Source organism: Callionymus lyra, chromosome 8 (assembly GCF_982586985.1).
Source record: "Callionymus lyra chromosome 8, fCalLyr1.hap1.1, whole genome shotgun sequence".
Lineage (NCBI taxonomy): Eukaryota > Metazoa > Chordata > Actinopteri > Syngnathiformes > Callionymidae > Callionymus > Callionymus lyra.
Genome location: NC_141825.1, coordinates 3,470,415 through 3,494,240, shown reverse-complemented (window position 1 = coordinate 3,494,240; position 23,826 = coordinate 3,470,415). Strand labels below are relative to the sequence as shown.

The 23,826-nt window shown below is 47.5% G+C and overlaps 25 non-coding genes and 1 pseudogene across 25 annotated transcripts; all 26 read right to left on the bottom strand.

The window, feature by feature from the left end:
- Window positions 1-39: 39 nt before the first annotated feature.
- On the bottom strand, window positions 40-204 carry LOC148073024 (U1 spliceosomal RNA). The gene has a single exon (XR_015712380.1). It is a non-coding gene; the product is annotated as a U1 spliceosomal RNA (small nuclear RNA).
- A 469-nt stretch (window positions 205-673) lies between these two features.
- Window positions 674-864, bottom strand: LOC148073023 (U2 spliceosomal RNA). The gene has a single exon (XR_015712736.1). It is a non-coding gene; the product is annotated as a U2 spliceosomal RNA (small nuclear RNA).
- A 701-nt stretch (window positions 865-1,565) lies between these two features.
- On the bottom strand, window positions 1,566-1,730 carry LOC148073022 (U1 spliceosomal RNA). Its single transcript, XR_015712533.1, has one exon. It is a non-coding gene; the product is annotated as a U1 spliceosomal RNA (small nuclear RNA).
- A 618-nt stretch (window positions 1,731-2,348) lies between these two features.
- LOC148073021 (U1 spliceosomal RNA) lies at window positions 2,349-2,513 on the bottom strand. Its single transcript, XR_015712543.1, has one exon. It is a non-coding gene; the product is annotated as a U1 spliceosomal RNA (small nuclear RNA).
- Window positions 2,514-2,982: 469 nt separating this feature from the next.
- Window positions 2,983-3,173, bottom strand: LOC148073020 (U2 spliceosomal RNA). The gene has a single exon (XR_015712735.1). It is a non-coding gene; the product is annotated as a U2 spliceosomal RNA (small nuclear RNA).
- A 701-nt stretch (window positions 3,174-3,874) lies between these two features.
- Window positions 3,875-4,039, bottom strand: LOC148073019 (U1 spliceosomal RNA). Its single transcript, XR_015712532.1, has one exon. It is a non-coding gene; the product is annotated as a U1 spliceosomal RNA (small nuclear RNA).
- A 686-nt stretch (window positions 4,040-4,725) lies between these two features.
- On the bottom strand, window positions 4,726-4,890 carry LOC148073018 (U1 spliceosomal RNA). The gene has a single exon (XR_015712379.1). It is a non-coding gene; the product is annotated as a U1 spliceosomal RNA (small nuclear RNA).
- A 469-nt stretch (window positions 4,891-5,359) lies between these two features.
- LOC148073017 (U2 spliceosomal RNA) lies at window positions 5,360-5,550 on the bottom strand. The gene has a single exon (XR_015712734.1). It is a non-coding gene; the product is annotated as a U2 spliceosomal RNA (small nuclear RNA).
- A 701-nt stretch (window positions 5,551-6,251) lies between these two features.
- Window positions 6,252-6,416, bottom strand: LOC148073016 (U1 spliceosomal RNA). The gene has a single exon (XR_015712530.1). It is a non-coding gene; the product is annotated as a U1 spliceosomal RNA (small nuclear RNA).
- A 618-nt stretch (window positions 6,417-7,034) lies between these two features.
- Window positions 7,035-7,199, bottom strand: LOC148073015 (U1 spliceosomal RNA). The gene has a single exon (XR_015712378.1). It is a non-coding gene; the product is annotated as a U1 spliceosomal RNA (small nuclear RNA).
- Window positions 7,200-7,668: 469 nt separating this feature from the next.
- On the bottom strand, window positions 7,669-7,859 carry LOC148073014 (U2 spliceosomal RNA). The gene has a single exon (XR_015712733.1). It is a non-coding gene; the product is annotated as a U2 spliceosomal RNA (small nuclear RNA).
- A 701-nt stretch (window positions 7,860-8,560) lies between these two features.
- LOC148073013 (U1 spliceosomal RNA) lies at window positions 8,561-8,725 on the bottom strand. Its single transcript, XR_015712377.1, has one exon. It is a non-coding gene; the product is annotated as a U1 spliceosomal RNA (small nuclear RNA).
- A 469-nt stretch (window positions 8,726-9,194) lies between these two features.
- On the bottom strand, window positions 9,195-9,385 carry LOC148073012 (U2 spliceosomal RNA). Its single transcript, XR_015712731.1, has one exon. It is a non-coding gene; the product is annotated as a U2 spliceosomal RNA (small nuclear RNA).
- A 701-nt stretch (window positions 9,386-10,086) lies between these two features.
- LOC148073011 (U1 spliceosomal RNA) lies at window positions 10,087-10,251 on the bottom strand. Its single transcript, XR_015712529.1, has one exon. It is a non-coding gene; the product is annotated as a U1 spliceosomal RNA (small nuclear RNA).
- A 618-nt stretch (window positions 10,252-10,869) lies between these two features.
- LOC148073010 (U1 spliceosomal RNA) lies at window positions 10,870-11,034 on the bottom strand. Its single transcript, XR_015712376.1, has one exon. It is a non-coding gene; the product is annotated as a U1 spliceosomal RNA (small nuclear RNA).
- Window positions 11,035-11,503: 469 nt separating this feature from the next.
- On the bottom strand, window positions 11,504-11,694 carry LOC148073009 (U2 spliceosomal RNA). Its single transcript, XR_015712261.1, has one exon. It is a non-coding gene; the product is annotated as a U2 spliceosomal RNA (small nuclear RNA).
- Window positions 11,695-12,412: 718 nt separating this feature from the next.
- On the bottom strand, window positions 12,413-12,577 carry LOC148073008 (U1 spliceosomal RNA). Its single transcript, XR_015712374.1, has one exon. It is a non-coding gene; the product is annotated as a U1 spliceosomal RNA (small nuclear RNA).
- Window positions 12,578-13,046: 469 nt separating this feature from the next.
- Window positions 13,047-13,237, bottom strand: LOC148073007 (U2 spliceosomal RNA). Its single transcript, XR_015712730.1, has one exon. It is a non-coding gene; the product is annotated as a U2 spliceosomal RNA (small nuclear RNA).
- A 718-nt stretch (window positions 13,238-13,955) lies between these two features.
- On the bottom strand, window positions 13,956-14,120 carry LOC148073006 (U1 spliceosomal RNA). Its single transcript, XR_015712373.1, has one exon. It is a non-coding gene; the product is annotated as a U1 spliceosomal RNA (small nuclear RNA).
- Window positions 14,121-14,589: 469 nt separating this feature from the next.
- On the bottom strand, window positions 14,590-14,780 carry LOC148073005 (U2 spliceosomal RNA). The gene has a single exon (XR_015712729.1). It is a non-coding gene; the product is annotated as a U2 spliceosomal RNA (small nuclear RNA).
- Window positions 14,781-15,481: 701 nt separating this feature from the next.
- On the bottom strand, window positions 15,482-15,646 carry LOC148073004 (U1 spliceosomal RNA). Its single transcript, XR_015712528.1, has one exon. It is a non-coding gene; the product is annotated as a U1 spliceosomal RNA (small nuclear RNA).
- Window positions 15,647-16,264: 618 nt separating this feature from the next.
- Window positions 16,265-16,429, bottom strand: LOC148073003 (U1 spliceosomal RNA). Its single transcript, XR_015712516.1, has one exon. It is a non-coding gene; the product is annotated as a U1 spliceosomal RNA (small nuclear RNA).
- A 469-nt stretch (window positions 16,430-16,898) lies between these two features.
- On the bottom strand, window positions 16,899-17,089 carry LOC148073002 (U2 spliceosomal RNA). Its single transcript, XR_015712728.1, has one exon. It is a non-coding gene; the product is annotated as a U2 spliceosomal RNA (small nuclear RNA).
- Window positions 17,090-18,096: 1,007 nt separating this feature from the next.
- Window positions 18,097-18,287, bottom strand: LOC148073001 (U2 spliceosomal RNA). The gene has a single exon (XR_015712727.1). It is a non-coding gene; the product is annotated as a U2 spliceosomal RNA (small nuclear RNA).
- Window positions 18,288-19,005: 718 nt separating this feature from the next.
- On the bottom strand, window positions 19,006-19,170 carry LOC148073000 (U1 spliceosomal RNA). The gene has a single exon (XR_015712372.1). It is a non-coding gene; the product is annotated as a U1 spliceosomal RNA (small nuclear RNA).
- A 469-nt stretch (window positions 19,171-19,639) lies between these two features.
- On the bottom strand, window positions 19,640-19,812 carry LOC148072999 (U2 spliceosomal RNA; annotated as a pseudogene).
- Between the last annotated feature and the right edge of the window lie 4,014 nt (window positions 19,813-23,826).

The window sequence follows — 23,826 nt, the reverse complement described above, 5'->3', positions numbered from 1 at the left end:
GCTTGCATCAAACTAAAGCATTCTTTAACAAGTGATGAACGGGGGAGAGCGCGAACGCAGTCCCCCACTACCAGAAATTATGCAGTCGAGATTCCCACATTTGGGGAATTCGCAAAGGTCAGCATGACCTAGAGTGCAATGGCCGGGCCTCGCCTTGGGTGAACCACCTTCCTGATCATGGTGTCTCCCCTGCCAGGTAAGTATGAATTGTAGAGCTCATAGACTTGATGGCCTGGAAATAATCCCTTGTTCTTACTCATGGTGGGGAGTAATGAGCCACACAGGGTAAGGAACAAGGCAGAGTAAGGAGCCACACAGAGTAAGAACCCAGACCTAGTAAGGAGAGCAACACTATGAAAGGAACCAGACAGATTAAGGAACCATATAGGGTAAGGAACAAGGCAGAGTAAGGAGCCACACTATGAAAGGAACCAGACAGAGTAAGGAACCATATAGGGTAAGGAACAAGGCAGAGTAAGGAGCAACACTATGAAAGGAACCAGACAGAGTAAGGAACCATACAGGGTAAGGAGCCATACAGAGAAGGGAACCAGGAAGGGTAAGGAACGAAATACCCCCATCCTTCTCCTCACTTGAACACTCCACATCAATTGGGAAAGGCCTTGGCCAACCGCTTGAGGGGTTTGTACACTTAATTTCCATACAACTTTTAGGTTTTTGCACTGTTCCCAGAGATAATGCAATACCGGGTCAATGCGCAGAGAGGGTGGAGCAAGCCCCTGGCCCTTCTCCCATGTCCAAAAATCAATTTAATATATGGTCTCCATATAGGAGACGTATCAGATATTAAACTGATAAGAACAGATACTACACTTGATCTTAGCCAAAAGGCCGAGAAGCGATGGCAACCATGTGCATGACCTTTTAGAGGGGCTCGAAAGGTCAACGAGAGCCACTTACGGGGCCACAAAGGGTAAAGAACCAGAAAAGGTAGGGAGCCACATAGGGTAAGGAACCACACAGGGTAAGGAACCACACAGGGTAAGGAGCCACACAAAGAAAGGAACCTGACAAAGTAAGGAGCCACACAGAGTAAGTAACCAGACAGAGTAAGGAACAACACAGAGTAAGGAACCAGACAGAGTAAGGAGCAACACAGAGTAAGGAGCAACACAGGGTAAGGAACAACACAGAGTAAGGAGCCACACAGAGTAAGGAGCCACACAGAGTAAGGGACAAGACAGAGTAAGGAGCAACACAGAGTAAGGAGCCACACAGGGTAAGGAACAACACAGAGTAAGGAGCCAAACAGGGTAAGGAGCCATACAGAGAAAGGAACCAGGCAGGGTAAGGAACCAGATCTCCTTCTCCTCACTGGAATGCTCCACATCAATTGGGAAAGGCCTGGGCCAACAGTTTGAGATCAGTCCAGTGCTAAGAAGGTCGACAAAGGTCATTCACTGAGAGCGCGATTTTAACTTGATCCCAGAAGGTGATTCCAACCTACCCGGCAACTTGTTAAACCCTACAGACAAGGACAAGCCTCGGCTGAGTGTTCCACACGAGCTTGCATCAAACTAAAGCATTCTTTAACAAGTGATGAACGGGGGAGAGCGCGAACGCAGTCCCCCACTACCAGAAATTATGCAGTCGAGATTCCCCCATTTGGGGAATTCGCAAAGGTCAGCATGACCTAGAGTGCAATGGCCGGGCCTCGCCTTGGGTGAACCACCTTCCTGATCATGGTGTCTCCCCTGCCAGGTAAGTATGAATTGTAGAGCTCATAGACTTGATGGCCTGGAAATAATCCCTTGTTCTTACTCATGGTGGGGAGTAATGAGCCACACAGGGTAAGGAACAAGGCAGAGTAAGGAGCCACACAGAGTAAGAACCCAGACCTAGTAAGGAGAGCAACACTATGAAAGGAACCAGACAGATTAAGGAACCATATAGGGTAAGGAACAAGGCAGAGTAAGGAGCCACACTATGAAAGGAACCAGACAGAGTAAGGAACCATATAGGGTAAGGAACAAGGCAGAGTAAGGAGCAACACTATGAAAGGAACCAGACAGAGTAAGGAACCATACAGGGTAAGGAGCCATACAGAGAAGGGAACCAGGAAGGGTAAGGAACGAAATACCCCCATCCTTCTCCTCACTTGAACACTCCACATCAATTGGGAAAGGCCTGGGCCAACAGTTTGAGATCAGTCCAGTGCTAAGAAGGTCGACAAAGGTCATTCACTGAGAGCGCGATTTTAACTTGATCCCAGAAGGTGATTCCAACCTACCCGGCAACTTGTTAAACCCTACAGACAAGGACAAGCCTCGGCTGAGTGTTCCACACGAGCTTGCATCAAACTAAAGCATTCTTTAACAAGTGATGAACGGGGGAGAGCGCCAACGCAGTCCCCCACTACCAGAAATTATGCAGTCGAGATTCCCACATTTGGGGAATTCGCAAAGGTCAGCATGACCTAGAGTGCAATGGCCGGGCCTCGCCTTGGGTGAACCACCTTCCTGATCATGGTGTCTCCCCTGCCAGGTAAGTATGAATTGTAGAGCTCATAGACTTGATGGCCTGGAAATAATCCCTTGTTCTTACTCATGGTGGGGAGTAATGAGCCACACAGGGTAAGGAACAAGGCAGAGTAAGGAGCCACACAGAGTAAGAACCCAGACCTAGTAAGGAGAGCAACACTATGAAAGGAACCAGACAGATTAAGGAACCATATAGGGTAAGGAACAAGGCAGAGTAAGGAGCCACACTATGAAAGGAACCAGACAGAGTAAGGAACCATATAGGGTAAGGAACAAGGCAGAGTAAGGAGCAACACTATGAAAGGAACCAGACAGAGTAAGGAACCATACAGGGTAAGGAGCCATACAGAGAAGGGAACCAGGAAGGGTAAGGAACGAAATACCCCCATCCTTCTCCTCACTTGAACACTCCACATCAATTGGGAAAGGCCTTGGCCAACCGCTTGAGGGGTTTGTACACTTAATTTCCATACAACTTTTAGGTTTTTGCACTGTTCCCAGAGATAATGCAATACCGGGTCAATGCGCAGAGAGGGTGGAGCAAGCCCCTGGCCCTTCTCCCATGTCCAAAAATCAATTTAATATATGGTCTCCATATAGGAGACGTATCAGATATTAAACTGATAAGAACAGATACTACACTTGATCTTAGCCAAAAGGCCGAGAAGCGATGGCAACCATGTGCATGACCTTTTAGAGGGGCTCGAAAGGTCAACGAGAGCCACTTACGGGGCCACAAAGGGTAAAGAACCAGAAAAGGTAGGGAGCCACATAGGGTAAGGAACCACACAGGGTAAGGAACCACACAGGGTAAGGAGCCACACAAAGAAAGGAACCTGACAAAGTAAGGAGCCACACAGAGTAAGTAACCAGACAGAGTAAGGAACAACACAGAGTAAGGAACCAGACAGAGTAAGGAGCAACACAGAGTAAGGAGCAACACAGGGTAAGGAACAACACAGAGTAAGGAGCCACACAGAGTAAGGAGCCACACAGAGTAAGGGACAAGACAGAGTAAGGAGCAACACAGAGTAAGGAGCCACACAGGGTAAGGAACAACACAGAGTAAGGAGCCAAACAGGGTAAGGAGCCATACAGAGAAAGGAACCAGGCAGGGTAAGGAACCAGATCTCCTTCTCCTCACTGGAATGCTCCACATCAATTGGGAAAGGCCTGGGCCAACAGTTTGAGATCAGTCCAGTGCTAAGAAGGTCGACAAAGGTCATTCACTGAGAGCGTGACTTTAACTTGATCCCAGAAGGTGATTCCAACCTACCCGGCAACTTGTTAAACCCTACAGACAAGGACAAGCCTCGGCTGAGTGTTCCACACGAGCTTGCATCAAACTAAAGCATTCTTTAACAAGTGATGAACGGGGGAGAGCGCGAACGCAGTCCCCCACTACCAGAAATTATGCAGTCGAGATTCCCCCATTTGGGGAATTCGCAAAGGTCAGCATGACCTAGAGTGCAATGGCCGGGCCTCGCCTTGGGTGAACCACCTTCCTGATCATGGTGTCTCCCCTGCCAGGTAAGTATGAATTGTAGAGCTCATAGACTTGATGGCCTGGAAATAATCCCTTGTTCTTACTCATGGTGGGGAGTAATGAGCCACACAGGGTAAGGAACAAGGCAGAGTAAGGAGCCACACAGAGTAAGAACCCAGACCTAGTAAGGAGAGCAACACTATGAAAGGAACCAGACAGATTAAGGAACCATATAGGGTAAGGAACAAGGCAGAGTAAGGAGCAACACTATGAAAGGAACCAGACAGATTAAGGAACCATATAGGGTAAGGAACAAGGCAGAGTAAGGAGCCACACTATGAAAGGAACCAGACAGAGTAAGGAACCATATAGGGTAAGGAACAAGGCAGAGTAAGGAGCAACACTATGAAAGGAACCAGACAGAGTAAGGAACCATACAGGGTAAGGAGCCATACAGAGAAGGGAACCAGGAAGGGTAAGGAACGAAATACCCCCATCCTTCTCCTCACTTGAACACTCCACATCAATTGGGAAAGGCCTGGGCCAACAGTTTGAGATCAGTCCAGTGCTAAGAAGGTCGACAAAGGTCATTCACTGAGAGCGCGATTTTAACTTGATCCCAGAAGGTGATTCCAACCTACCCGGCAACTTGTTAAACCCTACAGACAAGGACAAGCCTCGGCTGAGTGTTCCACACGAGCTTGCATCAAACTAAAGCATTCTTTAACAAGTGATGAACGGGGGAGAGCGCGAACGCAGTCCCCCACTACCAGAAATTATGCAGTCGAGATTCCCACATTTGGGGAATTCGCAAAGGTCAGCATGACCTAGAGTGCAATGGCCGGGCCTCGCCTTGGGTGAACCACCTTCCTGATCATGGTGTCTCCCCTGCCAGGTAAGTATGAATTGTAGAGCTCATAGACTTGATGGCCTGGAAATAATCCCTTGTTCTTACTCATGGTGGGGAGTAATGAGCCACACAGGGTAAGGAACAAGGCAGAGTAAGGAGCCACACAGAGTAAGAACCCAGACCTAGTAAGGAGAGCAACACTATGAAAGGAACCAGACAGATTAAGGAACCATATAGGGTAAGGAACAAGGCAGAGTAAGGAGCCACACTATGAAAGGAACCAGACAGAGTAAGGAACCATATAGGGTAAGGAACAAGGCAGAGTAAGGAGCAACACTATGAAAGGAACCAGACAGAGTAAGGAACCATACAGGGTAAGGAGCCATACAGAGAAGGGAACCAGGAAGGGTAAGGAACGAAATACCCCCATCCTTCTCCTCACTTGAACACTCCACATCAATTGGGAAAGGCCTTGGCCAACCGCTTGAGGGGTTTGTACACTTAATTTCCATACAACTTTTAGGTTTTTGCACTGTTCCCAGAGATAATGCAATACCGGGTCAATGCGCAGAGAGGGTGGAGCAAGCCCCTGGCCCTTCTCCCATGTCCAAAAATCAATTTAATATATGGTCTCCATATAGGAGACGTATCAGATATTAAACTGATAAGAACAGATACTACACTTGATCTTAGCCAAAAGGCCGAGAAGCGATGGCAACCATGTGCATGACCTTTTAGAGGGGCTCGAAAGGTCAACGAGAGCCACTTACGGGGCCACAAAGGGTAAAGAACCAGAAAAGGTAGGGAGCCACATAGGGTAAGGAACCACACAGGGTAAGGAACCACACAGGGTAAGGAGCCACACAAAGAAAGGAACCTGACAAAGTAAGGAGCCACACAGAGTAAGTAACCAGACAGAGTAAGGAACAACACAGAGTAAGGAACCAGACAGAGTAAGGAGCAACACAGAGTAAGGAGCAACACAGGGTAAGGAACAACACAGAGTAAGGAGCCACACAGAGTAAGGAGCCACACAGAGTAAGGGACAAGACAGAGTAAGGAGCAACACAGAGTAAGGAGCCACACAGGGTAAGGAACAACACAGAGTAAGGAGCCAAACAGGGTAAGGAGCCATACAGAGAAAGGAACCAGGCAGGGTAAGGAACCAGATCTCCTTCTCCTCACTGGAATGCTCCACATCAATTGGGAAAGGCCTGGGCCAACAGTTTGAGATCAGTCCAGTGCTAAGAAGGTCGACAAAGGTCATTCACTGAGAGCGCGATTTTAACTTGATCCCAGAAGGTGATTCCAACCTACCCGGCAACTTGTTAAACCCTACAGACAAGGACAAGCCTCGGCTGAGTGTTCCACACGAGCTTGCATCAAACTAAAGCATTCTTTAACAAGTGATGAACGGGGGAGAGCGCGAACGCAGTCCCCCACTACCAGAAATTATGCAGTCGAGATTCCCCCATTTGGGGAATTCGCAAAGGTCAGCATGACCTAGAGTGCAATGGCCGGGCCTCGCCTTGGGTGAACCACCTTCCTGATCATGGTGTCTCCCCTGCCAGGTAAGTATGAATTGTAGAGCTCATAGACTTGATGGCCTGGAAATAATCCCTTGTTCTTACTCATGGTGGGGAGTAATGAGCCACACAGGGTAAGGAACAAGGCAGAGTAAGGAGCCACACAGAGTAAGAACCCAGACCTAGTAAGGAGAGCAACACTATGAAAGGAACCAGACAGATTAAGGAACCATATAGGGTAAGGAACAAGGCAGAGTAAGGAGCCACACTATGAAAGGAACCAGACAGAGTAAGGAACCATATAGGGTAAGGAACAAGGCAGAGTAAGGAGCAACACTATGAAAGGAACCAGACAGAGTAAGGAACCATACAGGGTAAGGAGCCATACAGAGAAGGGAACCAGGAAGGGTAAGGAACGAAATACCCCCATCCTTCTCCTCACTTGAACACTCCACATCAATTGGGAAAGGCCTGGGCCAACAGTTTGAGATCAGTCCAGTGCTAAGAAGGTCGACAAAGGTCATTCACTGAGAGCGCGATTTTAACTTGATCCCAGAAGGTGATTCCAACCTACCCGGCAACTTGTTAAACCCTACAGACAAGGACAAGCCTCGGCTGAGTGTTCCACACGAGCTTGCATCAAACTAAAGCATTCTTTAACAAGTGATGAACGGGGGAGAGCGCGAACGCAGTCCCCCACTACCAGAAATTATGCAGTCGAGATTCCCACATTTGGGGAATTCGCAAAGGTCAGCATGACCTAGAGTGCAATGGCCGGGCCTCGCCTTGGGTGAACCACCTTCCTGATCATGGTGTCTCCCCTGCCAGGTAAGTATGAATTGTAGAGCTCATAGACTTGATGGCCTGGAAATAATCCCTTGTTCTTACTCATGGTGGGGAGTAATGAGCCACACAGGGTAAGGAACAAGGCAGAGTAAGGAGCCACACAGAGTAAGAACCCAGACCTAGTAAGGAGAGCAACACTATGAAAGGAACCAGACAGATTAAGGAACCATATAGGGTAAGGAACAAGGCAGAGTAAGGAGCCACACTATGAAAGGAACCAGACAGAGTAAGGAACCATATAGGGTAAGGAACAAGGCAGAGTAAGGAGCAACACTATGAAAGGAACCAGACAGAGTAAGGAACCATACAGGGTAAGGAGCCATACAGAGAAGGGAACCAGGAAGGGTAAGGAACGAAATACCCCCATCCTTCTCCTCACTTGAACACTCCACATCAATTGGGAAAGGCCTTGGCCAACCGCTTGAGGGGTTTGTACACTTAATTTCCATACAACTTTTAGGTTTTTGCACTGTTCCCAGAGATAATGCAATACCGGGTCAATGCGCAGAGAGGGTGGAGCAAGCCCCTGGCCCTTCTCCCATGTCCAAAAATCAATTTAATATATGGTCTCCATATAGGAGACGTATCAGATATTAAACTGATAAGAACAGATACTACACTTGATCTTAGCCAAAAGGCCGAGAAGCGATGGCAACCATGTGCATGACCTTTTAGAGGGGCTCGAAAGGTCAACGAGAGCCACTTACGGGGCCACAAAGGGTAAAGAACCAGAAAAGGTAGGGAGCCACATAGGGTAAGGAACCACACAGGGTAAGGAACCACACAGGGTAAGGAGCCACACAAAGAAAGGAACCTGACAAAGTAAGGAGCCACACAGAGTAAGTAACCAGACAGAGTAAGGAACAACACAGAGTAAGGAACCAGACAGAGTAAGGAGCAACACAGAGTAAGGAGCAACACAGGGTAAGGAACAACACAGAGTAAGGAGCCACACAGAGTAAGGAGCCACACAGAGTAAGGGACAAGACAGAGTAAGGAGCAACACAGAGTAAGGAGCCACACAGGGTAAGGAACAACACAGAGTAAGGAGCCAAACAGGGTAAGGAGCCATACAGAGAAAGGAACCAGGCAGGGTAAGGAACCAGATCTCCTTCTCCTCACTGGAATGCTCCACATCAATTGGGAAAGGCCTGGGCCAACAGTTTGAGATCAGTCCAGTGCTAAGAAGGTCGACAAAGGTCATTCACTGAGAGCGCGATTTTAACTTGATCCCAGAAGGTGATTCCAACCTACCCGGCAACTTGTTAAACCCTACAGACAAGGACAAGCCTCGGCTGAGTGTTCCACACGAGCTTGCATCAAACTAAAGCATTCTTTAACAAGTGATGAACGGGGGAGAGCGCGAACGCAGTCCCCCACTACCAGAAATTATGCAGTCGAGATTCCCACATTTGGGGAATTCGCAAAGGTCAGCATGACCTAGAGTGCAATGGCCGGGCCTCGCCTTGGGTGAACCACCTTCCTGATCATGGTGTCTCCCCTGCCAGGTAAGTATGAATTGTAGAGCTCATATACTTGATGGCCTGGAAATAATCCCTTGTTCTTACTCATGGTGGGGAGTAATGAGCCACACAGGGTAAGGAACAAGGCAGAGTAAGGAGCCACACAGAGTAAGAACCCAGACCTAGTAAGGAGAGCAACACTATGAAAGGAACCAGACAGATTAAGGAACCATATAGGGTAAGGAACAAGGCAGAGTAAGGAGCCACACTATGAAAGGAACCAGACAGAGTAAGGAACCATATAGGGTAAGGAACAAGGCAGAGTAAGGAGCAACACTATGAAAGGAACCAGACAGAGTAAGGAACCATACAGGGTAAGGAGCCATACAGAGAAGGGAACCAGGAAGGGTAAGGAACGAAATACCCCCATCCTTCTCCTCACTTGAACACTCCACATCAATTGGGAAAGGCCTTGGCCAACCGCTTGAGGGGTTTGTACACTTAATTTCCATACAACTTTTAGGTTTTTGCACTGTTCCCAGAGATAATGCAATACCGGGTCAATGCGCAGAGAGGGTGGAGCAAGCCCCTGGCCCTTCTCCCATGTCCAAAAATCAATTTAATATATGGTCTCCATATAGGAGACGTATCAGATATTAAACTGATAAGAACAGATACTACACTTGATCTTAGCCAAAAGGCCGAGAAGCGATGGCAACCATGTGCATGACCTTTTAGAGGGGCTCGAAAGGTCAACGAGAGCCACTTACGGGGCCACAAAGGGTAAAGAACCAGAAAAGGTAGGGAGCCACATAGGGTAAGGAACCACACAGGGTAAGGAACCACACAGGGTAAGGAGCCACACAAAGAAAGGAACCTGACAAAGTAAGGAGCCACACAGAGTAAGTAACCAGACAGAGTAAGGAACAACACAGAGTAAGGAACCAGACAGAGTAAGGAGCAACACAGAGTAAGGAGCAACACAGGGTAAGGAACAACACAGAGTAAGGAGCCACACAGAGTAAGGAGCCACACAGAGTAAGGGACAAGACAGAGTAAGGAGCAACACAGAGTAAGGAGCCACACAGGGTAAGGAACAACACAGAGTAAGGAGCCAAACAGGGTAAGGAGCCATACAGAGAAAGGAACCAGGCAGGGTAAGGAACCAGATCTCCTTCTCCTCACTGGAATGCTCCACATCAATTGGGAAAGGCCTGGGCCAACAGTTTGAGATCAGTCCAGTGCTAAGAAGGTCGACAAAGGTCATTCACTGAGAGCGCGATTTTAACTTGATCCCAGAAGGTGATTCCAACCTACCCGGCAACTTGTTAAACCCTACAGACAAGGACAAGCCTCGGCTGAGTGTTCCACACGAGCTTGCATCAAACTAAAGCATTCTTTAACAAGTGATGAACGGGGGAGAGCGCGAACGCAGTCCCCCACTACCAGAAATTATGCAGTCGAGATTCCCCCATTTGGGGAATTCGCAAAGGTCAGCATGACCTAGAGTGCAATGGCCGGGCCTCGCCTTGGGTGAACCACCTTCCTGATCATGGTGTCTCCCCTGCCAGGTAAGTATGAATTGTAGAGCTCATAGACTTGATGGCCTGGAAATAATCCCTTGTTCTTACTCATGGTGGGGAGTAATGAGCCACACAGGGTAAGGAACAAGGCAGAGTAAGGAGCCACACAGAGTAAGAACCCAGACCTAGTAAGGAGAGCAACACTATGAAAGGAACCAGACAGATTAAGGAACCATATAGGGTAAGGAACAAGGCAGAGTAAGGAGCCACACTATGAAAGGAACCAGACAGAGTAAGGAACCATATAGGGTAAGGAACAAGGCAGAGTAAGGAGCAACACTATGAAAGGAACCAGACAGAGTAAGGAACCATACAGGGTAAGGAGCCATACAGAGAAGGGAACCAGGAAGGGTAAGGAACGAAATACCCCCATCCTTCTCCTCACTTGAACACTCCACATCAATTGGGAAAGGCCTGGGCCAACAGTTTGAGATCAGTCCAGTGCTAAGAAGGTCGACAAAGGTCATTCACTGAGAGCGCGATTTTAACTTGATCCCAGAAGGTGATTCCAACCTACCCGGCAACTTGTTAAACCCTACAGACAAGGACAAGCCTCGGCTGAGTGTTCCACACGAGCTTGCATCAAACTAAAGCATTCTTTAACAAGTGATGAACGGGGGAGAGCGCGAACGCAGTCCCCCACTACCAGAAATTATGCAGTCGAGATTCCCACATTTGGGGAATTCGCAAAGGTCAGCATGACCTAGAGTGCAATGGCCGGGCCTCGCCTTGGGTGAACCACCTTCCTGATCATGGTGTCTCCCCTGCCAGGTAAGTATGAATTGTAGAGCTCATAGACTTGATGGCCTGGAAATAATCCCTTGTTCTTACTCATGGTGGGGAGTAATGAGCCACACAGGGTAAGGAACAAGGCAGAGTAAGGAGCCACACAGAGTAAGAACCCAGACCTAGTAAGGAGAGCAACACTATGAAAGGAACCAGACAGATTAAGGAACCATATAGGGTAAGGAACAAGGCAGAGTAAGGAGCCACACTATGAAAGGAACCAGACAGAGTAAGGAACCATATAGGGTAAGGAACAAGGCAGAGTAAGGAGCAACACTATGAAAGGAACCAGACAGAGTAAGGAACCATACAGGGTAAGGAGCCATACAGAGAAGGGAACCAGGAAGGGTAAGGAACGAAATACCCCCATCCTTCTCCTCACTTGAACACTCCACATCAATTGGGAAAGGCCTTGGCCAACCGCTTGAGGGGTTTGTACACTTAATTTCCATACAACTTTTAGGTTTTTGCACTGTTCCCAGAGATAATGCAATACCGGGTCAATGCGCAGAGAGGGTGGAGCAAGCCCCTGGCCCTTCTCCCATGTCCAAAAATCAATTTAATATATGGTCTCCATATAGGAGACGTATCAGATATTAAACTGATAAGAACAGATACTACACTTGATCTTAGCCAAAAGGCCGGGAAGCGATGGCAACCATGTGCATGACCTTTTAGAGGGGCTCGAAAGGTCAACGAGAGCCACTTACGGGGCCACAAAGGGTAAAGAACCAGAAAAGGTAGGGAGCCACATAGGGTAAGGAACCACACAGGGTAAGGAACCACACAGGGTAAGGAGCCACACAAAGAAAGGAACCTGACAAAGTAAGGAGCCACACAGAGTAAGTAACCAGACAGAGTAAGGAACAACACAGAGTAAGGAACCAGACAGAGTAAGGAGCAACATAGAGTAAGGAGCAACACAGGGTAAGGAACAACACAGAGTAAGGAGCCACACAGAGTAAGGAGCCACACAGAGTAAGGGACAAGACAGAGTAAGGAGCAACACAGAGTAAGGAGCCACACAGGGTAAGGAACAACACAGAGTAAGGAGCCAAACAGGTTAAGGAACCAGACAGGGTAAGGAGCCATACAGAGAAAGGAACCAGGCAGGGTAAGGAACCAGATTTCCTTCTCCTCACTGGAATGCTCCACATCAATTGGGAAAGGCCTGGGCCAACAGTTTGAGATCAGTCCAGTGCTAAGAAGGTCGACAAAGGTCATTCACTGAGAGCGCGATTTTAACTTGATCCCAGAAGGTGATTCCAACCTACCCGGCAACTTGTTAAACCCTACAGACAAGGACAAGCCTCGGCTGAGTGTTCCACACGAGCTTGCATCAAACTAAAGCATTCTTTAACAAGTGATGAACGGGGGAGAGCGCGAACGCAGTCCCCCACTACCAGAAATTATGCAGTCGAGATTCCCACATTTGGGGAATTCGCAAAGGTCAGCATGACCTAGAGTGCAATGGCCGGGCCTCGCCTTGGGTGAACCACCTTCCTGATCATGGTGTCTCCCCTGCCAGGTAAGTATGAATTGTAGAGCTCATAGACTTGATGGCCTGGAAATAATCCCTTGTTCTTACTCATGGTGGGGAGTAATGAGCCACACAGGGTAAGGAACAAGGCAGAGTAAGGAGCCACACAGAGTAAGAACCCAGACCTAGTAAGGAGAGCAACACTATGAAAGGAACCAGACAGATTAAGGAACCATATAGGGTAAGGAACAAGGCAGAGTAAGGAGCCACACTATGAAAGGAACCAGACAGAGTAAGGAACCATATAGGGTAAGGAACAAGGCAGAGTAAGGAGCAACACTATGAAAGGAACCAGACAGAGTAAGGAACCATACAGGGTAAGGAGCCATACAGAGAAGGGAACCAGGAAGGGTAAGGAACGAAATACCCCCATCCTTCTCCTCACTTGAACACTCCACATCAATTGGGAAAGGCCTTGGCCAACCGCTTGAGGGGTTTGTACACTTAATTTCCATACAACTTTTAGGTTTTTGCACTGTTCCCAGAGATAATGCAATACCGGGTCAATGCGCAGAGAGGGTGGAGCAAGCCCCTGGCCCTTCTCCCATGTCCAAAAATCAATTTAATATATGGTCTCCATATAGGAGACGTATCAGATATTAAACTGATAAGAACAGATACTACACTTGATCTTAGCCAAAAGGCCGAGAAGCGATGGCAACCATGTGCATGACCTTTTAGAGGGGCTCGAAAGGTCAACGAGAGCCACTTACGGGGCCACAAAGGGTAAAGAACCAGAAAAGGTAGGGAGCCACATAGGGTAAGGAACCACACAGGGTAAGGAACCACACAGGGTAAGGAGCCACACAAAGAAAGGAACCTGACAAAGTAAGGAGCCACACAGAGTAAGTAACCAGACAGAGTAAGGAACAACACAGAGTAAGGAACCAGACAGAGTAAGGAGCAACATAGAGTAAGGAGCAACACAGGGTAAGGAACAACACAGAGTAAGGAGCCACACAGAGTAAGGAGCCACACAGAGTAAGGGACAAGACAGAGTAAGGAGCAACACAGAGTAAGGAGCCACACAGGGTAAGGAACAACACAGAGTAAGGAGCCAAACAGGTTAAGGAACCAGACAGGGTAAGGAGCCATACAGAGAAAGGAACCAGGCAGGGTAAGGAACCAGATTTCCTTCTCCTCACTGGAATGCTCCACATCAATTGGGAAAGGCCTGGGCCAACAGTTTGAGATCAGTCCAGTGCTAAGAAGGTCGACAAAGGTCATTCACTGAGAGCGCGATTTTAACTTGATCCCAGAAGGTGATTCCAACCTACCCGGCAACTTGTTAAACCCTACAGACAAGGACAAGCCTCGGCTGAGTGTTCCACACGAGCTTGCATCAAACTAAAGCATTCTTTAACAAGTGATGAACGGGGGAGAGCGCGAACGCAGTCCCCCACTACCAGAAATTATGCAGTCGAGATTCCCACATTTGGGGAATTCGCAAAGGTCAGCATGACCTAGAGTGCAATGGCCGGGCCTCGCCTTGGGTGAACCACCTTCCTGATCATGGTGTCTCCCCTGCCAGGTAAGTATGAATTGTAGAGCTCATAGACTTGATGGCCTGGAAATAATCCCTTGTTCTTACTCATGGTGGGGAGTAATGAGCCACACAGGGTAAGGAACAAGGCAGAGTAAGGAGCCACACAGAGTAAGAACCCAGACCTAGTAAGGAGAGCAACACTATGAAAGGAACCAGACAGATTAAGGAACCATATAGGGTAAGGAACAAGGCAGAGTAAGGAGCCACACTATGAAAGGAACCAGACAGAGTAAGGAACCATATAGGGTAAGGAACAAGGCAGAGTAAGGAGCAACACTATGAAAGGAACCAGACAGAGTAAGGAACCATACAGGGTAAGGAGCCATACAGAGAAGGGAACCAGGAAGGGTAAGGAACGAAATACCCCCATCCTTCTCCTCACTTGAACACTCCACATCAATTGGGAAAGGCCTTGGCCAACTGCTTGAGGGGTTTGTACACTTAATTTCCATACAACTTTTAGGTTTTTGCACTGTTCCCAGAGATAATGCAATACCGGGTCAATGCGCAGAGAGGGTGGAGCAAGCCCCTGGCCCTTCTCCCATGTCCAAAAATCAATTTAATATATGGTCTCCATATAGGAGACGTATCAGATATTAAACTGATAAGAACAGATACTACACTTGATCTTAGCCAAAAGGCCGAGAAGCGATGGCAACCATGTGCATGACCTTTTAGAGGGGCTCGAAAGGTCAACGAGAGCCACTTACGGGGCCACAAAGGGTAAAGAACCAGAAAAGGTAGGGAGCCACATAGGGTAAGGAACCACACAGGGTAAGGAACCACACAGGGTAAGGAGCCACACAAAGAAAGGAACCTGACAAAGTAAGGAGCCACACAGAGTAAGTAACCAGACAGAGTAAGGAACAACACAGAGTAAGGAACCAGACAGAGTAAGGAGCAACACAGAGTAAGGAGCAACACAGGGTAAGGAACAACACAGAGTAAGGAGCCACACAGAGTAAGGAGCCACACAGAGTAAGGGACAAGACAGAGTAAGGAGCAACACAGAGTAAGGAGCCACACAGGGTAAGGAACAACACAGAGTAAGGAGCCAAACAGGGTAAGGAGCCATACAGAGAAAGGAACCAGGCAGGGTAAGGAACCAGATCTCCTTCTCCTCACTGGAATGCTCCACATCAATTGGGAAAGGCCTGGGCCAACAGTTTGAGATCAGTCCAGTGCTAAGAAGGTCGACAAAGGTCATTCACTGAGAGCGCGATTTTAACTTGATCCCAGAAGGTGATTCCAACCTACCCGGCAACTTGTTAAACCCTACAGACAAGGACAAGCCTCGGCTGAGTGTTCCACACGAGCTTGCATCAAACTAAAGCATTCTTTAACAAGTGATGAACGGGGGAGAGCGCGAACGCAGTCCCCCACTACCAGAAATTATGCAGTCGAGATTCCCCCATTTGGGGAATTCGCAAAGGTCAGCATGACCTAGAGTGCAATGGCCGGGCCTCGCCTTGGGTGAACCACCTTCCTGATCATGGTGTCTCCCCTGCCAGGTAAGTATGAATTGTAGAGCTCATAGACTTGATGGCCTGGAAATAATCCCTTGTTCTTACTCATGGTGGGGAGTAATGAGCCACACAGGGTAAGGAACAAGGCAGAGTAAGGAGCCACACAGAGTAAGAACCCAGACCTAGTAAGGAGAGCAACACTATGAAAGGAACCAGACAGATTAAGGAACCATATAGGGTAAGGAACAAGGCAGAGTAAGGAGCCACACTATGAAAGGAACCAGACAGAGTAAGGAACCATATAGGGTAAGGAACAAGGCAGAGTAAGGAGCAACACTATGAAAGGAACCAGACAGAGTAAGGAACCATACAGGGTAAGGAGCCATACAGAGAAGGGAACCAGGAAGGGTAAGGAACGAAATACCCCCATCCTTCTCCTCACTTGAACACTCCACATCAATTGGGAAAGGCCTGGGCCAACAGTTTGAGATCAGTCCAGTGCTAAAAAGGTCGACAAAGGTCATTCACTGAGAGCGCGATTTTAACTTGATCCCAGAAGGTGATTCCAACCTACCCGGCAACTTGTTAAACCCTACAGACAAGGACAAGCCTCGGCTGAGTGTTCCACACGAGCTTGCATCAAACTAAAGCATTCTTTAACAAGTGATGAACGGGGGAGAGCGCGAACGCAGTCCCCCACTACCAGAAATTATGCAGTCGAGATTCCCACATTTGGGGAATTCGCAAAGGTCAGCATGACCTAGAGTGCAATGGCCGGGCCTCGCCTTAGGTGAACCACCTTCCTGATCATGGTGTCTCCCCTGCCAGGTAAGTATGAATTGTAGAGCTCATAGACTTGATGGCCTGGAAATAATCCCTTGTTCTTACTCATGGTGGGGAGTAATGAGCCACACAGGGTAAGGAACAAGGCAGAGTAAGGAGCCACACAGAGTAAGAACCCAGACCTAGTAAGGAGAGCAACACTATGAAAGGAACCAGACAGATTAAGGAACCATATAGGGTAAGGAACAAGGCAGAGTAAGGAGCCACACTATGAAAGGAACCAGACAGAGTAAGGAACCATATAGGGTAAGGAACAAGGCAGAGTAAGGAGCAACACTATGAAAGGAACCAGACAGAGTAAGGAACCATACAGGGTAAGGAGCCATACAGAGAAGGGAACCAGGAAGGGTAAGGAACGAAATACCCCCATCCTTCTCCTCACTTGAACACTCCACATCAATTGGGAAAGGCCTTGGCCAACCGCTTGAGGGGTTTGTACACTTAATTTCCATACAACTTTTAGGTTTTTGCACTGTTCCCAGAGATAATGCAATACCGGGTCAATGCGCAGAGAGGGTGGAGCAAGCCCCTGGCCCTTCTCCCATGTCCAAAAATCAATTTAATATATGGTCTCCATATAGGAGACGTATCAGATATTAAACTGATAAGAACAGATACTACACTTGATCTTAGCCAAAAGGCCGAGAAGCGATGGCAACCATGTGCATGACCTTTTAGAGGGGCTCGAAAGGTCAACGAGAGCCACTTACGGGGCCACAAAGGGTAAAGAACCAGAAAAGGTAGGGAGCCACATAGGGTAAGGAACCACACAGGGTAAGGAACCACACAGGGTAAGGAGCCACACAAAGAAAGGAACCTGACAAAGTAAGGAGCCACACAGAGTAAGTAACCAGACAGAGTAAGGAACAACACAGAGTAAGGAACCAGACAGAGTAAGGAGCAACATAGAGTAAGGAGCAACACAGGGTAAGGAACAACACAGAGTAAGGAGCCACACAGAGTAAGGAGCCACACAGAGTAAGGGACAAGACAGAGTAAGGAGCAACACAGAGTAAGGAGCCACACAGGGTAAGGAACAACACAGAGTAAGGAGCCAAACAGGTTAAGGAACCAGACAGGGTAAGGAGCCATACAGAGAAAGGAACCAGGCAGGGTAAGGAACCAGATTTCCTTCTCCTCACTGGAATGCTCCACATCAATTGGGAAAGGCCTGGGCCAACAGTTTGAGATCAGTCCAGTGCTAAGAAGGTCGACAAAGGTCATTCACTGAGAGCGCGATTTTAACTTGATCCCAGAAGGTGATTCCAACCTACCCGGCAACTTGTTAAACCCTACAGACAAGGACAAGCCTCGGCTGAGTGTTCCACACGAGCTTGCATCAAACTAAAGCATTCTTTAACAAGTGATGAACGGGGGAGAGCGCGAACGCAGTCCCCCACTACCAGAAATTATGCAGTCGAGATTCCCACATTTGGGGAATTCGCAAAGGAACAAGGCAGAGTAAGGAGCAACACTATGAAAGGAACCAGACAGAGTAAGGAACCATACAGGGTAAGGAGCCATACAGAGAAGGGAACCAGGAAGGGTAAGGAACGAAATACCCCCATCCTTCTCCTCACTTGAACACTCCACATCAATTGGGAAAGGCCTTGGCCAACCGCTTGAGGGGTTTGTACACTTAATTTCCATACAACTTTTAGGTTTTTGCACTGTTCCCAGAGATAATGCAATACCGGGTCAATGCGCAGAGAGGGTGGAGCAAGCCCCTGGCCCTTCTCCCATGTCCAAAAATCAATTTAATATATGGTCTCCATATAGGAGACGTATCAGATATTAAACTGATAAGAACAGATACTACACTTGATCTTAGCCAAAAGGCCGAGAAGCGATGGCAACCATGTGCATGACCTTTTAGAGGGGCTCGAAAGGTCAACGAGAGCCACTTACGGGGCCACAAAGGGTAAAGAACCAGAAAAGGTAGGGAGCCACATAGGGTAAGGAACCACACAGGGTAAGGAACCACACAGGGTAAGGAGCCACACAAAGAAAGGAACCTGACAAAGTAAGGAGCCACACAGAGTAAGTAACCAGACAGAGTAAGGAACAACACAGAGTAAGGAACCAGACAGAGTAAGGAGCAACATAGAGTAAGGAGCAACACAGGGTAAGGAACAACACAGAGTAAGGAGCCACACAGAGTAAGGAGCCACACAGAGTAAGGGACAAGACAGAGTAAGGAGCAACACAGAGTAAGGAGCCACACAGGGTAAGGAACAACACAGAGTAAGGAGCCAAACAGGTTAAGGAACCAGACAGGGTAAGGAGCCATACAGAGAAAGGAACCAGGCAGGGTAAGGAACCAGATTTCCTTCTCCTCACTGGAATGCTCCACATCAATTGGGAAAGGCCTGGGCCAACAGTTTGAGATCAGTCCAGTGCTAAGAAGGTCGACAAAGGTCATTCACTGAGAGCGCGATTTTAACTTGATCCCAGAAGGTGATTCCAACCTACCCGGCAACTTGTTAAACCCTACAGACAAGGACAAGCCTCGGCTGAGTGTTCCACACGAGCTTGCATCAAACTAAAGCATTCTTTAACAAGTGATGAACGGGGGAGAGCGCGAACGCAGTCCCCCACTACCAGAAATTATGCAGTCGAGATTCCCACATTTGGGGAATTCGCAAAGGTCAGCATGACCTAGAGTGCAATGGCCGGGCCTCGCCTTGGGTGAACCACCTTCCTGATCATGGTGTCTCCCCTGCCAGGTAAGTATGAATTGTAGAGCTCATAGACTTGATGGCCTGGAAATAATCCCTTGTTCTTACTCATGGTGGGGAGTAATGAGCCACACAGGGTAAGGAACAAGGCAGAGTAAGGAGCCACACAGAGTAAGAACCCAGACCTAGTAAGGAGAGCAACACTATGAAAGGAACCAGACAGATTAAGGAACCATATAGGGTAAGGAACAAGGCAGAGTAAGGAGCCACACTATGAAAGGAACCAGACAGAGTAAGGAACCATATAGGGTAAGGAACAAGGCAGAGTAAGGAGCAACACTATGAAAGGAACCAGACAGAGTAAGGAACCATACAGGGTAAGGAGCCATACAGAGAAGGGAACCAGGAAGGGTAAGGAACGAAATACCCCCATCCTTCTCCTCACTTGAACACTCCACATCAATTGGGAAAGGCCTTGGCCAACCGCTTGAGGGGTTTGTACACTTAATTTCCATACAACTTTTAGGTTTTTGCACTGTTCCCAGAGATAATGCAATACCGGGTCAATGCGCAGAGAGGGTGGAGCAAGCCCCTGGCCCTTCTCCCATGTCCAAAAATCAATTTAATATATGGTCTCCATATAGGAGACGTATCACATATTAAACTGATAAGAACAGATTTTTTGATTTTCAAGAATTTTTTATTGGCAGTTCAGTGTCTTTTCACATTTTTAAAGGGATTTAAAAATGAAAAACATACAGTTAAAAGAGATACTAAAACAAGATATAAAAACAATTTCCTTTCTCTTCTCTCTTGGATGTTGTGCAGGAGCGGGGCAAGTCCAAGATATGTTCCCCACCGCTTCCCCCTCCAACGGAAAACTGGTCCATCCCCAGGTGAACAGAGCCTTCCTCCCCATTGCTCCTACCCACCAGCCACACCCGGAGAGCCATGGTCCGCCTCTGCCTTGAGCTTCACCGTGTGGCTCCGGTTCCTTCGTCCGGTGAAGCAGAGACGACGCTTCTTTGCGACTGTGTCCGGGGCCCGCCGCTTTCTCTCATGGTGTTGATGGTTAGAGAGGCCCTGCGGAGCACAGCCACGGGGGGAGTCTGCCTCTGCTTCCTCACCAACAGGTTTCTGGAGGACCACAGGCTTTCTTTTATCGCGGCTAGGGTGAGCCAGTAACCTGCCAACACCTTTGCAGGGATCTTTCTCTGGCTCACCCCATACAGCACCATCTGGGCTGTCAGGTCTCCACCTGTTGGCAAGTTCGGGAATTTCAAGGAACCGGCCAGTGCCCACAGCTCGACAGCAGAACTGCACTCCCAGAAGACATGCCTCACTGACTCAGAGGCGCCACACCCTGGCCGTGGGCAGGTTGAATGCGCTGCCATTCCTCGGGAGTGCATGACGGACCTGACCGGGAGGATCTCGTGGGCCACCATCCAGGACAGATCCCGTAGTCCGTTGGTGAGGGCAGGGTGGTTCACATTCTTCCAAACTGTGCTGGGCTCACCTTGGGTAAGCCCACGCACTGGACTCACTGGTTCCCGCTCCTGCACAAGAGACACAAGAGAGTTCAATCTACTTAAAACATGTACATCTCCCTCAAGATTAAAACCCTTTAAAAATTTCTCGATAAAACCATAGGAGGGTGGCATGTTAAAAGACACTGGCACTCGGAGGTCCCACTTCACCAGTCCCAACCGTCGGAGATAGTACCCCATCCAGAAACGTGTCATAGCTACGGTTTTTGGATTTCTGGATGGGGCGGTTACTATTTTTAGGTGGAGGGATGTGTAATGTCCTCCGAGTACCAGTCTGAGGTCTGGAAACCCTTTCCCTCCCTTTTCTCTTTCCTTTTTCATGGTCGCTCTCTTTAACCTTTCGGTTTTTGAGCGCCATAAAAAATAAAAAAGCTTCCTTTCAACAGTTAAAAGCACCCTCCTAGGCGGGGTAAAAACTGAACATACCAATAAAAAAAGAGGTACTATAACTGTCTTTATGATTAAAATCTTCCCTTCAAAAGTCAGTCGTCTTAGTCCCCAGTATCCCAGTCTTTGACTAACTTTACCTAACACCTGGTTCCAATTTGTCGCCCCCTCCCCGTGTTTGTCAAATTTTACCCCAAGTATTTTTAGTTCAGTCTGGGTCACTGTCAGAGGTAGTCCGGTCTTTTCAACGTCAGTCCAAGGTCCATAGAAGTGGGCATGGGTCTTGTCTCTGTTGAGCTTGGACCCAGAGGCCAGTCCAAACCAGTCAGTCAGGTCTAAAGTTCTGTGGAGAGAGAGGAGGTCAGAACAGAGAATACTAAAATCGTCCATATATAAAAAACATTTTGCTTCCCTCCCTCCACTACCCGGAATTGGCACCCCCCTGATCCATTGGTCCCTTCTCAAGACCTGTGCCAGAGGTTCAATGCAAGCCACATACAAGAGGGCAGATAACGGACATCCCTGTCGGACACCGCAGCGGATATTTACTGCTTTTGTCAGATGCCCGTTAACAACAAATCTGCTTGTTATATCCCGGTATAGCAGGCCCACCCAATCCAAGTATTTCTGTGGAAAACCCATCTTTTGCAGTACCTTGAAGAGGTACTGGTGCGAGATCCGATCAAAGGCTTTTTCAAAATCTAAATTTAATACTAAAAGTCGGATGTTTCTGTCTCTCGCCAGACAGATGGTGTCTCGGATCAGTATGAGGTTGTCTGTGATCTTCCTCCCAGGGACGGCACAGGCTTGATCCGGGTGGATCAGCCCATCTAAAAAAGGAGACATACGTGATGCTAAAATCTTACTAAAAAGTTTACAATCAACATTTAAAAGTGTAATTGGTCTCCAGTTCCGGATGTCCGTCTTGTCTTTGTCTTTGTGTAAAAGTGTAACTATTCCTACTCTAAAACTGTCGGGAAGTGTCGTCATTGTGTCAAAGTCGTTAAAAACAGCAAGCAAGTCAGGGGTTAAAATGTCCCAGAAAGTCCAATAAAATTCCACAGGGAGTCCATCCTCTCCTGGGCTTTTGTGGTTTTTAAAAGTTTTTATACATTTTGTCATTTCCATTTCTGTAATTGTTTGTGTTAAGGTTTCACTGTCATTGATTGTTTTTGACAGCATTTTTAAAAGTTCATTTAAAACATTTTCTTCGACCTGCTTTCTGTTATATATATTTGTAAAAAAAAGTTTCAATGACTTCTTTTAGTCCCTCATTTGTATTTTCAATATTTTCTCCATTTTTTAAATTAAAAATCCCTCCCCCTCTGTTTAGAATCTTCCTAAAAAAATAACGTGTACACTTTTCCCCTTCTTCTATTTCTCTTTCTTTACTCCTTATTATTGCCCCTTTACTTTTCTTTTCGCTTATTGCAGTCATTTCCTGTTTTACATTTAAAATCTCCTCGTTAAAATCGATACCATTTTGGTTTAATAAAAAGTATCTTTGTAGTCTTTTCTGCAGTCCCATCATGCGTCTGTCGTCCCTATCTTTTGTCTTTTTACCTGCCTTCATAAAGAAAGTCTGTGTCCTCCCTTTCACCATTTCCCACCACGGTGCTCGTGTCTTGTACATGTCTTGAAGGGTCTGCCAGTCTTTGTACTGCTCCCGGTATTCCCTAACTAACTCCCTATCTTCTAAAAGGGAGCAGTTAAGTTTCCACAGACCTCTTCCTACAGTCACACCTTGCGTGATTGAAAGTGTGCAGGAGAGAAGGACGTGATCAGAAAAGAAAACAGGTGTTAATGTTGCATCTGTCGGGGGGCAGTCTCTTGAAAAAAGGTAGTCAATGCGAGAGGCTCTGGTACCATCACTACTGAACCAAGTGAAGCCCTCCTCTCTTGGATGCAGTGTTTTAAAACAGTCGCATAGTTTAAAATCTTTTCGGATTTCCTGTAATAAAACCGACGTTTTGTCCATTTTAAAATCGCACCCTGCTCCTTTGCGGTCACTCCTACTTAAAATACAATTAAAATCCCCTCCAACAACTAATGGTCTCCTACCTAGCATGTGGGACTGCAGGTCTTCTAAAAGGTCATACCTGTCGTTTTTGTCATTAAAACCATATACATTTAAAATGTTAATGTCGGTTCCCATAAAAGTCAAGTTTGCTAAAATTGCCCGTCCGTCTTTCACCACTGTGCTACCCTTCAGTGAGATATTTTTGTTTTTAATTAGGATGGCCACCCCGTCATTTTTGTTTTGGTTCGAGCCGCTCCATATAGAGGGCTGTGGCCATAGCTTTTCCCACTCTCTGTAGTTTTTTAAAAAGGGTAGCCCACACTCCTGAAGTAAAAACACATCTGCTTTAAAATCCTTTAAGAACGTTAAAACAGTTTGGGCTCTAACTCTCGACTTCACACTTCTAACATTGATAGTCGAGAAGGTGATAGACATGAGTAAGGTTAAAAGCAACAGGTAAAACATTTTTAAAAGACTACAGAGAGGGGACTATAAAAATCATTTGATATCTTGTGAAAGTAGCTCCCATCTACACTCATGGTTTTTGAGTGGAGCCTTCGAGCTGACTTTCCCCTTCGAGCTCTCGGTGTCGGGCTTGGCAGCATGGCTTTTCTTACCAGTTTTGCGAGCTTTTGGGGTTGACTGTAAGGCGACATCAAGGAAAGAGACCTCGTTGGGGGGGTTTGGAGGGAATTCTCTGGAGCCCTCACTGGAGTCGCTCTCTGTAAAAGCTCCAGGTCTTCCCCTCTTCTCCACCA